This window comes from Mustela putorius, unplaced genomic scaffold (genome assembly GCF_011764305.1).
Source record: "Mustela putorius furo isolate JIRA1106 unplaced genomic scaffold, ASM1176430v1.1 tig00000083_pilon_pilon_pilon, whole genome shotgun sequence".
In the NCBI taxonomy this organism is placed as follows: Eukaryota; Metazoa; Chordata; class Mammalia; order Carnivora; family Mustelidae; genus Mustela; species Mustela putorius.
Genome location: NW_025421273.1, coordinates 39493966 through 39508983, shown reverse-complemented (window position 1 = coordinate 39508983; position 15018 = coordinate 39493966). Strand labels below are relative to the sequence as shown.

General features: G+C 33.8%; 1 pseudogene; it reads left to right on the top strand.

Annotated features, from left to right (window-relative positions):
• Positions 1-300: 300 nt before the first annotated feature.
• Positions 301-15018, top strand: part of LOC101680886 — a 100208-nt pseudogene continuing 85490 nt past the window's right edge.

The following is a 15018-nucleotide window of genomic DNA, read 5'->3' as shown; positions in this document are numbered from 1 at the left end:
ATTACAGAACTAATGAATGACCATTTGAAAATGAACCACAGGTGTCCCTAAGAGTCATACTGTGGTGTTTCATTTGTTCTATTTTACTTGGAAAGGTAAATGATGAGTTTAATAATGAAGCAGCGCATATTACCCTGATAAGGAATCAATAATACCTCTTCTTAATTTCATCACAATCTGGCTCAGTAAAATGTTCTATACCAGGTATAATAAAAAAAAAAAAAAGACAGTGGTTTGACAGACAGACAGACGTGGATTGACAAGGGCTGAGAAACTTTCCTTGCTTCTGCAAAGGGCCAGATGTCCATGGAGCTTGCCCCAGTTACAGGTAATAAGAGAAATTCGAGTCAGGGATATTGAACTTGTCACACAAAAGAGGGGAAAAAAAACTAGAAAATTGACTGAAACATTATGACATATTCTCCAGAAGAAATTATTTCATATTATATAAATATATATTTCTATGTAAACATTTTATAAGTAAATTCCTGACTTAGGTGAATTCATATTGATATAGTAAATATCTTTTGTATTATACAAATGTTAATAAATGTGTATTTTCATCAATCAGAAGACTGAAATTCAGATTTATATGGGAACTTTTTTATAGTTTGGGGGAAATACAAGCCAGCCTTTCGGAACATGGATAAACTATGAAATCAATCATTGCATGAAATGCTATTCTTCAGACATGAAAATCAGGGTGTATGAAAACCAGAAAGGCATCAATTACAGAGCTAAAGTGCTGTTTCAGTGAAAGGTGTACAATGAAATTCTTGCTGAGTCCGTATTTTAAAAGAACTGAAGAACATAATGGGTTTTGACCACGAGAAAAGTCAACATCTGAGTTTTAATACTGTGATGGCAACTTTGAAGCAAGATAAGCAAGGGCATTGACTGATACTCAAACTGATAAGGGCAAAAATATGCCTTTTTTTTTTTCACCTCAAATTCTCAAATTGTAACATTACCTCTGGCTCAGAATATACCATCAGCAAATATTATTGAATAAACTGTTGTCTCAACTGGACATACCTTTCACCAAGGGATATGGTGAATTAAAGGAGAGAATATAGCTGTGAAACCAAAAGAACCAGTTCAAGGCAGATACGATTTACCTACTTCAGAGCAGTCAAAAAATGCTATTATATTTTTAAGCTTCTTCACTGAAAATAATACTTACCTTGCATTCCTCTGAGGATTGAATGGAGAAACCTTAAGAGAATACATAATTACAAAAATAGTAGTTCCTCTTTGAGTCATCAAAAATAAAAGTATTTGTATTTTTAGGTATTGAAGTCAGACTTTTTTTTTTTTTTTAGATTTTATTTGTTTATTTGACAGAGAAAAAGAGAGATCACAAGTGGCAGAGAGGCAGGCAAAGGGGGTATGGGAAGCAGATTCCCTGCTGAGCAGAGAACCAGATGTGGGGATTGATCCCAGGATCCTGAGATCATGACTTGAGCTAAGGCAGAGGTTTAACCCACTGAGCCACCCAGGCACCCCTGAAGTCAGGGCTTCTTTTGGCCTCTTTAATATCACTGGTCTTTTTTCTCTACTTGTCATGTTCTTTTATGTTTTATTTTTCCTGGGGGCGGGGGCAAGATGTGTTAATCTGAAATACTCTGTTTCACTAAATTGACCCTAAATTGCTATAGGAAGTCTTTTAATTTGAATACAAAGACCATTTTATTAGAATGAGTAAAATATCTTGAATAATGTGTTACTTGTGACATTACTGAAATTACCAAATTCTTTATCATATCAATGTTGTGACTTTTGAAAATATGGACAATTTATTGTTAGTTTAGATTGGCACCATGGTCAGTATGTTGATGTCCTGCACTCGATTCAGGTTGAAATCCTAGCCCCCAGAGGTGATGGCATTAGTGGATGGGGTCTTTGAGAGATGATTAGGCAAAGAGAATAGAGCCCTCATGAATTTTAGTGGTCTCGTTAAAGAGATCCCATAGTTCTCCCTAGGCTTTTCCACCACATTAAGGATAGCAAAAAGTCTGCAGCATGGGAGAGGGCCCTCACCTGACCATGCTCGCCCACTGATGTCAGACTTCTCAGCTCCCAGAACCTATGAGAAATAAATTTCTGTTTTTTGAAAGCTACCAGTTTGTGGGGTTTGGTTATTGCATCCTAGATAGATTAAGATAATTAGTAATTCCAATTATCCTAATGTTTGGCACTTAAGTGATAAATGTTAGAAAAGGTCCTAGCTTTCTCCTTATTGCTCACTTAAAAAAATAAAATAAAATAAAAAGATAAGGGGTGTCTGGGTAGCTTAGTCTTTTAAGTGGCTGACTTGGCTAAGATCATGATTTCAAGGTCCTTGGATCCAGCCTCTGGAGTTGGGCTCCCCCTCAGCAGGGAGCCTCCTTCTCCCTTTACCTTCTTCCTCCATCTCTCCTCCTTGATCCTTTGCACTCTCTTTCTTTCTCTCAAATAAATAAAATCTTAAAAACCTAAACAAAAAACACAGTAATAGAAAAAGCCTTGAAATTGTCAGTTTGGGGGTGCCTAGGTTGACTCAGTGGGTTAAGCCTCTGCCTTCGGCTCAGGTCATGATCCCAGGGTCCTGGGATCGAGTCCCACATCGGTCTCTCTGCTCAGTGGGGAACCTGCTTCACCCTCTCTCTCTCCCTGCTTCTCTGCCTACTTGTGATCTCTGTCTGTCAAATAAATAAATAAAATCTTACAAAAAAAAAAAAAGAAAGAAAGAAATTGTCAGTTTGATTTGGTCATTTGATGTTAGCTTACTTGGATCTACATCTTTAATTGAATAAAAAACCACTGCATAATTTAAGCTTCTGTTCTTCTACTAAATAACAAATGTATTGTTTTTTAAGGAATTTATAATTGGATAAATACATCTCTTCAGTTAACACTATAGTTTTTCCCTCTTATGAATCAACAACCATTTAAGACAGAATAATGGAAGATTCTTATTCCCAAATGCACTGTCATTTTTGATTTTTGCTTAAAATTGAGTAAAGTATATAGTATTCTCATTTTTAATCACTCTAGTACCTGTAAACATTGATAAAGACTAGAACTTTCACCTATTTACATTTCTAACTATGTAATATCTCATTTCTGCTGAGGACTATATTGTCTTGTAACTTATGTGCTACTTTTACAGAATTCAGTTTTCAGAACTTCATTGATTTGCACATATATACATAACTTGAATAATTTATCATAATCTATACTCCTGTGCCTTTTTTGCTAGTTGTACATAATATCAAATGTTGAGTTCTGCATTTCTACTTAAAAATTCTTGTTTAAGAATAGTATTACAATTTATATTTGTGTGAATTATCTACAATCTATGATGGGTTCCATGATGAATACAAATTAAATAGTTTTGTCTTGATGATTTACTAGGCTTTCTCTCATCTAGGCCATTATATTACACACTTTGGTTATGACAATAGCAATAGTTCTTAAAATGATAACATTCTCTTATTGTTCTCAGCTGTTTTAGCTGCAATTAATTAGTCCATTCATTTATGTCCCACTCCTACTTCCCAGAAAGGAAAATCTTTCAATCTTAATTTAAAAATGTAGGTTTTTATAAAATGGTGACTTCAAATGCTAACACTGCAAGTAACAGAATTCTGAAACACTAAATTACTTATGCTGCTAGAACAGTGAGTTACAGGTATGGAGCAACATGGTTTCTTCTTTTCTTTCATAGATATACCCTTCATCCAAATTGCCCATGCCTCTGAAGCTCTGCATGGCATTTCTCAAAAATCACCACTATATAACTACTTACATCTGCCAGTGATTCTCATTTAAAACATTTTCTTTTAAACATTTCAGATACACCCATCTCTCTATTTGATGGAACTATCAGATATTGATTGAGGGAAGAAGCTAGCCACATGTGGTTTTTGCCCTCTTTTTTAAAAGAAAGTGGAATATTTTGCTTTTAAGATTGATTTGAAGATAGTAGTGGTGTATCAATGATTCTACCTATTCCTAAGAAGTTTTTATCTCTACCTCTTTGTGACCTTTATGTTGCTAAATAGAGGTTGATTAATAACTTTGATTAATTTTCTGTGGTAATTTTACATAACCTCTTAAGATTATACTTTAAGATACAATGTTTTTTTCTATTATAATTTTTCCTATTACAAAGTACTAAACATTCAGCTCTGTGGCTGGATCTTAATTTATTATGTTAGTATTCTATGAATTAATATTAAAATTGTTTTCAATGTTGTTAGAAACCATGATCTAATTAATCTTTGCTTATGTGTGTAAGATTCTGTTCTATAAGTTCTGGGAAGTAAAACTTCTGAGTCAAGGGGTATACTGTATAAAAAATCTTAATGGATCTTCCCATTTCTCAATGTAAATCACATTAGTTACATGTTAATGAGTAATCATGAGATGGCCTCTTTCCCCCCTAATTTTAATGAATGAAATGTAATGTGGAAATTTGTCCATGTGATAAGTGGGAAAAATGTCATAGGAGAATATTAAATTACATTTTTCTATTATGTGCTGTTTTTCATAGCTTTTAAGTCATTTCAGTGTCTCTTCTATGTGTTCATATTCTCCACTCGTCTTTTTACTGTTTTTTTTTAACATTAATTTCTAATAGTTTAGGGTTTTGCCCTTTTCCAAGTATGTAAATTGTGAATCTTAACTTATAGTTTTTAATAGTACATAAAAGTCTAAAAATTAAATATATCACATATTATACATACTTCTCTTTTTTTTGTAATAGGATATTTTTAGTATTAAACAACAAATCTATCTTTTATAGTTTCTATAATTAGAAAGATTTTCTCCCCAGATATAAAGAAATAATCATTATTTACATTTTGTTTAAACATAATTCATCTTGAATTAATCATGGAATTTAGTATGAATAATTACTCTTTCTGAGGTTCTTTCCAATTGACATAATTGATTGAATAATTTAGATGTTACACAGTGGTTTGATATGTAACCTTTATCAAGGCATTTCTTGATCATTATTGAGTTTTGTTTTCCCCATGAAAAGTTAGATAAGTTATGTCTAGCTTAAAACAGAAAACAAAAGCCTATTGGTATGACATTAAAACTAAAATTTAATTGAGAGAAAACTGACATCTTTATGAAACTGAAAATGGTATGCATTTTCTTTCACCTGAGTTTCTCTTAACTAGAAGTACATTTTTGTTTCCTTCACACTGGTCTTATTATTATTATTATTTTTTAATTAGCAGTTAGTGTAGCCTAACAACCAAAAGCATGTAATCAGAGCCAGAATTTCCCCTTCAAGTCTTTTTTCTATCATATTCCAGTCATATAATGTTGGACTTTGTTCTTTGCTCCTCTGAGAGGATTAGCACTATGAATAAACATGTAACTATAGAGAGGAAGAAAGATAGAGGTCCTTCACACCTCTGCCGGCTTCCCTACTTACTCTCTAAGATATGGCCTCTGGATTTGTTTTACTCAACAGTTCTCCAATTCTTTTAACTATATATTTTGTTTGGTTGGTTGGTTTTCTAGCTTTTCTAGTTGTGATTGTTGTGGCTTGTTGCAAGCTACTCCATAAAGACTAAACTCTATTTCCTTTAAATATATGTATTTTTTTTTATTATTATTTTTTAATATAATTTTTTATTTTTTATAAACATGTATTTTTATCCCCAGTGGTACAGGTCTGTGAATCACCAGGTTTACACACTTCACAGCACTCACCAAAGCACATGTAGACTGACTTACAGTGGCAACAGATAATGAAAATTGTTAGATCATGCCCAGCAGTAACAATTGTGGGATAGTCTTGTTCATCGTTTCTTTTAATGGGATTTTAACAGAAGACCTCTGTAGTACCCAATATTAGCTTTGATCAAAATAACTTCAAATTAATACATCTTTCAAAAAATTTATATGAAATAAACTGATAGCATGTTGTTAACATGAAATACTTTGTAAGGAATTAAATAAAAGATGACTTATTTTTTATTTTTCAGAGATGATTCGAGGGGTGTCTTGCCTTATATTAATGTGTATACATTATACTTTAATTATGAATAGATTCATGTTCTAACCTAAGCAAATAAGGAAAACTTTAATCCTATAATGTTCATCTAATAAAATTTTTAAAAATAAATTCACAAATGTGAGCAAATTTAATTCTAGATCTCATGCTGCATTTGTGTATCTGTAAAACTAAAAATAAAATTTCACTGAGAAACATTCTCATAAGAAGACTCAATTTGATAGTATAATACTGAAAATTGAAATAAGGTCCCATCTACTGAGGAGAGGACATTTCTAGTCTAACTTAATCAAAATCATTTTGAGATCTCAAAATTCTCAGAAGAAACTTGGCAGAACGGTATATGCTTTTATGAAAGATTAACTTTACAAACCATAAGTGACTCTTAATCTCACAAAACAAACTGAGGGTTGCTGGGGGGAGGGGGTTTGGGGGAAGGGGGTGGGATTATGGACATTGGGGAGGATATGTGCTTTGGTGAGTGCTGTGAAGTGTGTAAACCTGGTGATTCACAGACCTGTACCCCTGGGGATAAAAATATATGTTTATAAAAAATAAAAATTTAATAAATTCACAAAAAAAATCTTGCTTGCTAAAACAAAGCAAAATATTATATGGAGTAATTGAATTTCTTATTGATCATAGGATCAGATTTTAGCAAATTTTTCTCATCATAAAGGCAAAGATTCTCCCCAACAAAAAAGTTAGTAACTCTCTCATTCAATTAAGTAATCTGTTTTGGAGTTTGGATACTATGACTATTTAAATCTGGGATAAGTGAAAGCGTTCACCATTGATTCCTTGGTTACAAAGTAGGCTAAAATTTAAATATCAAAGTTAAATTTGTACTCATCAGTGTGATTTCTCTGGGAGACTACATATCTGCTCCATTGATAGTAGAACACAAAGTAGATTTGAAATTCCCTACTTGGGGGAAAAAAAAATCTTCCAAAATTACGTATAAAGTGTCTGACCCATTGTGGAATTCTCTTACATTTTTTTTTAAACTAATGAGTTAAATTTTAAGAATATCTTCATTTTTAGAAAGATTGATTGATATTTGATTTTTTTGTGTGTTTTTAGTTTGTTTGCCTTTTAGCAGACAAAACTATTTTTTTTAAGATATTTTATTTATTTATTTGACAGACAGTGGCACAATGAGAGAGGGAACACAAGCAGGAAGATTGGGAGAGGGAGAATCAGGCTTCCTGCTGAGCAGGGAGCCCAATATGGGGTTTGATTCCACAACTGATCATGACCTGAGCTGAAGGCAAATGCTAACAACTGAGCCACCCAGGCATCCCCAGACGAAACCAATCTAAAGCCAAATCCAATGAACTAAATAAATTACTATAACATTTGGTACTTCGGTCAAAGTGACATAGGCTCATAAAATTAAAATTTATTGTCTTGCTTCACTAAAATGAATTTTAGCCAGATTATTTATCATAAGAGCTATCAGTGAATTTACTAAGAAAATACTTACAGTATTTCATTAAATACTTTTTAAATGTCTAAAATACATTTAAATACATTTCATCTAAAACTAAATTTTGAAAAATATAGAAGAAATGAATGTTCATATATGTTTTTAATTATGGCTAATAAAAAGTAAATGAGAGCTCATTTATTAAAAATTATAGACTTTAGGGGCACTTGGGTGGCTCAGTCCTTAAGTGTCTGCCTTCAGCTCAGGTCAATGGGATCTAGCCCCACATTGGTCTCCATGCTCAGCAGGAAGTCTGCTTCTTCCTCTCCCACTTCTCCTGCTTGTGTTCCCTCTCTGGCTGGCTCTTTTTGTCAAATAAATAAATAAAATCTTTATTAAAAAAGAATTAAATTAAATTATATATCACTGTAGTGTCATTTCCTTCTACTGACTAAAGATGTTGGGTTAGTTTACTTTCTGTTCAGTACATTGAAATGTATAAAAAAAAGATGTCATTCTCATTATTGGAAGAAAGAATTACACACAGTGATGGAGATTTCTTACAGGACCTATTTCTTTTTGAGAGTAAGTTCTCTCCTTACCTCTCTAGAAACAAAACAAAACAAAATAAAAACAAAACAAAACAAAAAAATCACATAAGAAATGTTAAGAATAGAGTACTATCTGTGTAGCATGTATTGTGCTGAATTTAATAACTATCCATGGACAAAGACCTGTGTTCCTAGAACTAACTTCTTTTTCTCTCATAAAGTTCCCTGGCCTTTAACTGGCAAGTTGATTTGTTTATTCAACACTCCTAGAGTCTTAGCTCATAACCTGGAACCTGAGAAAGGTTGAGGTGAGGTGAATGTTTCAATGTAACAGGAGAATTTAGTTCTCCAAAATTAGATAAATGTAGGGATAGCATGTTACAGGAGTGTCAGATTCCTCTGCTTCCTCCCACAGAATTCCTCAAGTTTAAAGGATCTCTGAGATCTCTGACAGGAGCAAATAAGGACTTAGGTCTTGCAAACCATAGTAATTGTTTAGTGACTTGGCATGGAGGTCATAGCTGTCATGGGCAAAAGAACCACCAATTTCAAGTAGATCATAAAGAGTAGTGACATTTTATTTTTTCCCCGGAGATATTCATCACTGGAGACAAAGTTGGAAAGAGAAGAGATTTAATTTTCCTGAAACTGATTTTGTATAGTAAACAAACAAAAATATGTTTTAGGTTGTTTTTTGGCATGGTGATAGGGACTTTGGGGAGACTAAAATCTAATCAAGCCACATTTCAATAAAGCTACTGTTGGACAATGTCTTGAAATTATCCACAGTAAAATGAAGGTCAAAGTTCATTACCCAGTTCCCTTGGTTTGTTTGTTCTTTAATTTACTCCTTCCTTTCTCCTCCTCTCCCCTTCCTTTGTTTTTCCTCTTCTTGTCAAAGAGAAGAAATTCATATGTCACAATGGATGAGGTTATATATCCTATTAATCCTGGAAGGTAGCCATTGATTAAATCAAATTTGCTTTATAAATATAATAAAATGTGACATTATTTTATGCTTAAGTGTACTGAAGAAATGCATATGAGCAGATGCCTAAATTGAATTCATCCATTTGTTTAAATTTTTAAAGTCTAGAAACAAACCCACAAGAGATTGTTTTGATATCCTAGTTACTAGATTAAAAATAAAATCTAAACTTTTAAAAAATATATTTATTTATTTTAGAGAGAGAGAGAGAGGTTGAGAATGAACATGAGTTATGGGGGTGAGGAAGAGGGAGTGAGAGAGAAGCAGACTCCCCTCTGAGCATAGCCCTGACATGGGGCTAAATCCCAAGATCCTGAGTTCATGACCTGGGCCAAAATCAAGAATTGGTCACTTAAATGATTGATCCACTGAGGCACCCCATCTAAACCTTTTCAATATCTAATCTGTACAATTGAGGGAAAAGTTTAAAACAAAGGTATATAGAAAAAAACAAGGTCAGATTGTAGGTGATTTTTAAAATATTAACTAATAATTCAATCAACATTCCATTCTTCTATCCATTTGCCTACCTACTCATACAGGCTGAAATTTCAAAGGCTCTGAAAACTTTCCTGTGTTTATATAAATTTTTGTAAACAATCAAGTTAATTATGGAAATAAGACCTTTCATTTCAGAAAGAATTTGCACTTGACTTTGATTCTGTTTTCAAATCTTCTTCAGTGTACTTTTCAAGTACAGCGAGGAAATGGATTTGAGTCTAAAACACCCAGGTTAAAATTGAATTAGGGATTTTATATTCAATTGTAGCTCACTTATGCTCAAAGGTAAGCTAACATTCTGAATTAATTTGTGCCTCATGTGTTGGGAGAGCGAATCCTTTCTATGCAAACATCCAGCATTTAATCCAACTAATTTACACTTAAAGTTGACCTCTTCTAATACATCAAAATTAAAATTTATATAAACATACTCTTTAAAGTCAAGAAGAAAAGTTAAGTGTATATCTGGACAACATCTTATGTGGAAACCTAGAGAAATATCATTAATTTCAAGGATATAAAGTAAAACACATACTTTTTCATTATCAAACAAACTGAGAGCAGAAATTTAAATTTAATATTAAAAAAAATATTAGGAAATACTCAGGCATATCAAAGAACACTGGAGTTAAAAATGTGGCTAGGACACAGAAACACAAAATCTTAGGAGATATTGAAAAAATAGTTCAGATTTGCTGAATACTTAAAAATAGCAAGAGTTATAATATTTAGGTTCAGTTTTGAGAAAATGCTTACTTGGGCCTATTTATGGAGGGTAAGAAAGATTATGGGAAAAGCACAAATTATAACCTTTTTAATTGAAAGATGATGTACATGCATGTGTGTGTATGCACCCATTAATGTGTATTACATATACAATTATAATGTATATATAATTAATTATTGTATATATACATTTTGTTAATGCTTATTATATCTATAAATATCCAAGGAAGTCATTAACAGAAATCCTATGCATTGTTGCATTCATCTCATGTTTATTATTTTACCTTTTTATTTTTGTTTTACAGGAGGTTATGGGTACCACTTTCATTGTTAGATACTCAAAACAGTAGGTTTAAAAAGTAAAACCACTCCTGTCTTTCCATTAAATTAGTGTGAAGTCAGTAACTATCAGGCCATTGCCATTAATTATAACTTGTGTTTTCCAAATATTAATTTGTTAGTAAAATCTCATAGATTTTATAAGCATTATTTGATCGTATGGATTTGGTTTTGTTTGGATGTATTCTATGTGGGTAACATGCCACAGGGGATTGGAAGCTCTTGAGGATGAAATGGCTGCCCACAGTTAATTGTTTTTAGAAAATGAGGCAGGAAGGTGAGAGGTCAGCTGATTAAATTAGTACATATCTGAACTGGAAAGCCAGATTCAATCATAACATTCAAAGTCCAGTTGCGATCCAGAGGCTGAGCTTGCTGGAAACCACTTTTTAAAGGAAATCTGAGGAAGAAACATCTCTGTCCAAATGAGCTGGAAAAAATGCTGGCTGAATATACTCTCAGTTTGACTTTTTCAAGAACAGAAAACAGCAACATTACACATAACAAACAGCACTTGTCTTGCTCATAGAAAGTAAAGGTTGGCTGGCAGCCAAAGGCAGTCTTGCTGTGAAAATAAGTTAAAGAAAACCAAATACAGAATTGTAACATAGTAAGGAAAGAAAAGAGGGAGAGAAAAAAAGTGAGAAGACAAAAAGGAAAGCAAGTAGAGAAGGAAGGACAACAGAAGGGGTGAAAAATGAATAGCTTGGCTGAAACTGTTTAATTCTGTTGGTTTTGCATTGATTTGCAGATATATACAGGGATTTTTTTAGGGGCTTATGTAAGCAGAGGAAAGAACACAGTATTCACAAACCTATAAATTAGTCTTGGTTCTATTATGTAGGTGAGACTTCTATTTTACCTTATCTCTCTTGGCTTAAGTGTGCTTATTTGTAAACAATAAATAAATCAACAGAAGGGACAATTTCAGGATGATGAGCCATATGGACCCTTGCAAATATGAGACCTGAGAGATGATGAATGCTTGGTCCATTTTTTTGGTAACTTGTGGTTGTTTTCTTACCAATGTACTTTACCAAAATCTAAAGGTAATACACTTCCATGCTGTATACTGATACAATTAGTAGTATCAGTGTGATTTTATGCAATTTATTTATAAGTAAACAGAGAGCAAGGTACACATACTGCCCCTTACTCCACAAAAACCCACAATTGACCAAAACAAACAAACAAAACAACAACCAAAAAACCTTGAAAACAGTAGAGTTTTTTTGAAGACTGTTAACTTTTAGTTTGATGTCATTATTGCACACAGAAACTGGTATATAGTTATTGGTAGTCCACAAATTTTTTCTTCCTTTAAAAGTATATCAGTTATGTATTTACAACTAGGATGGTTAGAATGGTAAATATTATGTATATTTTAGTACAATAAAAAAGTACACAAAAATATATATTGATTATTTTAAAAAAGAATATGTCAAGATAAGCATTGAAGGTGAGTTATTCACTTATCTGAGTGAGGTGGAATAAGGTCATGGGACAGCATGCTAGTTTTCTCCAAAATATTACTTTTACAGGTTAGGCATATTCACAAAATCTAAAACATTTCTTTGAACAACCACCCTGCAACAGTATTGCTGAGTGAGCTTTAAAAATGCAGATGCCCAGACATCAACCTCAAGGGTTCATTTCAATTGCTTTGAAACAGGATTGTTCAATTCTACTGTGTAGCCAGGGTGAGAGACAGGAACTGCATTTGCCATGTTCACAACAAAGAGTGTTTCCCTAGTATATTGTCTGGCCAACTAAATATCTGTGGGCTGAATGAATAATCAAAAAAAACCACAAATGATCTCTTATGGTATTTTACCTGTGCACTTATTCTATATTAGATTCAATTTGAACCTAGAAGAGCAAAGTAGAGTCCATAAAATCAACCAGAAAACATAAAAGTAAATTAAACAAACCAAAAGTCAATTATCTCCTCTCCTCTACTACCCTGTCATCCTTATCCTGAGACTACAAATGGTAAGTTTTACATAATCTTTCAACCATTCTCTATTAGCATACAAATACAAAAAATTAAATATATATGTACAACTTTTTTTTTTTTATTTTGCTACTCTGTTCTCTAACCAGAAAAGATGAAAATATTCACAATACTCTACATTTTTCTTCACTTAAAAGCTTCTCTCAAAATCACACCATGGAGGACTCGTTCATTCTATGGTGTAGGAAACAGTAATCTAATATGTCTATTTCTTAGCCCAGCTAATCATACTGTCATTCACTTTGCTTCCTTTCTCTCTTGCATACACTCCAATAATACTTTGGCTTCCACCATAACAGAGAAGCCAATGTCAAATTGTCAATTGCTTCGTTCTCAAATTATGTGTACCATTTGACCAAGTCTTCCTTATTGTGTGTGGTGTGTTTGTTTGTTTATTTGTTTTTCACTTGGCCTCTAGGCTAACTTAAATCCCTTGGTTTCCTACTTAACTCTCTCAATGACTGTTGTGGATAGTTCTTCATCCACAGCTGTAAGTTTTAAACTGAGTTCCAAAGATTTCTCTCTTTTATATACATCCATTCTCGTATTTCATCTAGTCCCAGGTTTTTTCAGACCAGCTAGATTATAATAGCTCCATTTTTTTTTTCTTCTGGACTAAGACTCTCCTCTATAAATTATAGGCCCATTTAGCTAGGTAGTCTGCTGATATCTACAATTTTGCATCTAATAATCATTTCTTACTTAGTGTCCCCAAATAGAAATTTTGACTCTCTGCATAAGTTTCCCTTATTTTCTCCAGTTTAGTATATGGCAACTCTACTCTTTAAGTTGTTAGACCCAAATGCCTTCAGTCATCCTTGAATTTCCACTTTCATACCTTGCAACATTTTACTGGCAAATTTGTTTAGAAAGCTCTCTAAAATACAACCACTTTTTACTACTTCTTAATCAAAGACATTTTTTACCTACAGTATGACAATAGTACCCCAACTGTTCTCTGTGCTTCTCTCTTGGTATCCTAAAATATTTTCTCTTTACAATAGCAAGAGTGATCTTTAAAATATTAATCAGGTTACATTATCCTGTTTGTGCTACAATTTTTTTTTAAATTAAAAGACTTTATTTATTTATTTGCCAGAAATAGAAAGAGAGAGAGAGAGAGAGCACAAGCAGGGGGAGAGGCAGGCAGAAGGAGAAGCAGGATCCCTCCTGAGCAAAGATCCCAATGCAGGACTGGATCCCAGGATCTTGAGATCATGACCTGAGCTGAAGGCAGACGCTTAACCAACTGAGCCTCCCGGGTGTTCCTGAGCTGCCAATTGTTAAGGAGGTTCCCATTTTATCTGAAATCTCTCTCTCCTTTTTTTTTTTTTTTTCCACTCACTCGGATTCTGGTCTAATATTATGTATGACTTCTGTTCTCCCTACTCTCCCCACACAATACATAAACCATTACTCCTCAGATTTTTGTTTTATACCATTTTCACTGTCATTTCCTCTTTTCCAGTTCTATCTCCCTACTTACGCTTCTTTGAACCCACCAAACATTCTAGCTTTGGAGAACACTGACTCTTAACTTGAGAAATCTGTTGTACGTATTTGCATGGCTTAATCTATCATTTCTTTTAGGTATCTACCTGGGTATCTACTTCACCTGCCGCCAGAAGGCTTCCCTGAACTGCACCAGCGCAAGCACACTGGAGACAGACGCTACTCTGTGCTTCCCCTGTGAGTTTTGCGGCAAGCGTTTGAGAAGCCAGACAGCCTTGCAGCTCACTGCAGCAAAAGCCATCCAGCCCTGCTCCCAGCCCCACCAGAGTCACCCGGCCCGTCGGAGCCTTGTCCCAGCATCTCTGACTCTGTGATCCTGGGGTCTGGTGATGAGTCCAGGCCCTCTGTGATTCCTCAGGCTCTGACCGTGCTCCCTCAGCAGTGAGCATTCCTGAGCTCTGAGGAACCAGACCTCAGAGGTACAAGAGGAGCAAGGAAGAGAAGTGTCAGGTGCCTGGTCCACAGAAACCAGGGTGTCAGGGAGTTTAGGGTGGGGGCAGAAAAACAAGCCAGGCTACTTTAGTCTTCCTAAAGGACAGAATAAACCCAGTATTTCACATGGAAAAAAAAAAAATGGTGGGAGGGAGGAAGGTCTAACTAAAATAGTGGAGGGAGGGAGGTCTAACTAAAATAGTGTGATCAGAACTTGCTGCACCTTACCTCATTTCTTTCAATTACCAATATTTTCTCTGCATAAGGTGTTATGTATATATGTTATATAAATCTTTACATATTAGTTCTTTAAAAATGGAGTAGATTTATAAAAATAGAATAACATAGTCAATTCTCACAGAAAATACCTGATTTCGTTTCAATAATATTGTAGTTTTCCACATTGCATGTGGATTATTCACCATTATTGTCACCAGGGCTGTAGGAAGCTTGCTTACTTCTCTTTCTTTCCTAAGGTGACTTTAAAACACATCCGCAAATACTTTA